Here is a 1,956-nt window from a genome sequence, read left to right on the forward strand (position 1 = left end):
TATAAGAAGTGAGGGTGAGCTGCGACAAGTGAGGGTAAAAAAGAGATATATTGAGAGGGGGAGGGGGGAGGAGGGGGGAAAAATTGAGAAAAACAAACATGAGAAGAAAAAAATAAAAATAAAGTTTGAGAAATATGAAAAAGAAAAAAATGAGAAATGATAAAAAATAAAAAAATAAAGATTGAGACCAATGAATTAAAAAAAAGAGAGAAATAAAGAAATAAATAATGTTTGAGGGAAAAAATGAGAAAAAAAAAAGTAAAAGAAAATAAAAGTCGAGACAAATAGATAAAAAAAAAAAATTAAAAATAAAAGTAAAGGTAAAAAAAATAACAAAAGAAATTAAGAGATAAATGAAAATAAAAAGTTTAAAAATATTTGAAGTGTAGAGGGTAAAAAATTTACTTGTATTACACACAAAAAAAGAAAGAAACCTAATCTTTAGACATTTGAGGTAAAAAATTCAAAGACATGTAATTTCATGCCATCTCCTTATCATGTTTTATTGCTCTAGGCTTAGGGAAATATAATGAGTGGTGATCATCTAAAAGGTTATCTGCTTGCTAAAATTATAAACTAGGTCTATGCTTATATTTATTATCTACTTGCTAAAATTATAAACTAGGTCTATTCTTATCTTTATTCTGTCTCTCTCTTTTCGCTCATCTCTTCATTTCTCGCCTTAATTAGTAAAGAGTTGAGGATTGAAATGCTTTATTGTAAGAGAGGGAGGAAGGAAAAAATTTACGTGATATAAAGTGAAACAGAGGTGGATTCAACCTTTGGCCAGGGATTCATTCCTTCTCCTTCGACAAAAAAATATACTATTTATACATGATTAAAATTATGTTTTATGTATTTATAACAGATGTTGAACCTTGTTCGACTAGATTTTCTTCAAATATTGAACTCCCTTAGTTTAAATCCTGTTCCATCTCTTATAATGACTTAAATCCATTAATTATCCGTTTTGATAAACTTTAATATAAAAAATAGCTATTTTTTCATTTTGTAGCAGATTTTTTGCTATATGTGTATATATGTATGTAAGTATAATTAATGATCAATGTGTGTATGTATACGTGCATGTATGCATGTACGATGACTAGTGTATATGTGTGTATGATATGTTTTGAAAAGGCTTAAGTCATCGACAGATATTTAAAGTTATTCCGAAAATTTACTTAGGCTCCTCAACTAAGGCCCGTACCTACCAGGCCCCTGAATCACCCGAATTTGATCCAATCAGGCCTTTTTTGCCTACATGACACTCCGCGTGTATTTGACTCAACAGGGGCGCATGAGGAGTGATTTTTTGACTAAATCACGAATAAAAACGTGCCAAGTGACACTGAGAGCCCCAAAAAATTATTAATAAAATAATTTTTTAAAAAATAAAGGCTCCCACCCCCATTCAATACATCCCCCCGCTTCTTCATCTTCTTCTCCCACTCTTCTTCATTTTTTTTCCTTAAACTTGATTCTCCTCCCATTATTTTAACATTTTCTTCCTTTTTTGTTCTTATTTTTGAATTTATGTTTGAATTCGATTTGAAATTTTTTGTTCTTAGTTCGATTTTATTCTTAATTCTTTCCTGCCATGAGTTCGCCGAAAAAATGAAAGTTTGCCGGAAAAGATGGAAGTTTGCCGAAAAATGAAAATTTGCTAGAAAAATGTAAATGTATTTTTTTTTCACAAATCAACAAAATTATAAGTTTAATTCAAAAAAAATAAAAAAATCAAAAAGCTATTTTCATAAATCAATAAGCTATTTCATCTTCCTCAATTCATTTTGAGTTTTCTCCATTTTATTTGTCATTGTAGAAGAGGAAGAATTTTATCGGAAAAAATGGAGCTACGTCAAAGGATTTTTTAGTACAAAATGAAGAAGAAGAGGGTGGGGTGGAGGGTGGGGGTAGGTGCGGGGCAGGAGGGTGTTTTTTTTTTTTTTTTTT

This window comes from Capsicum annuum, chromosome 7 (assembly GCF_002878395.1).
Source record: "Capsicum annuum cultivar UCD-10X-F1 chromosome 7, UCD10Xv1.1, whole genome shotgun sequence".
Lineage (NCBI taxonomy): Eukaryota > Viridiplantae > Streptophyta > Magnoliopsida > Solanales > Solanaceae > Capsicum > Capsicum annuum.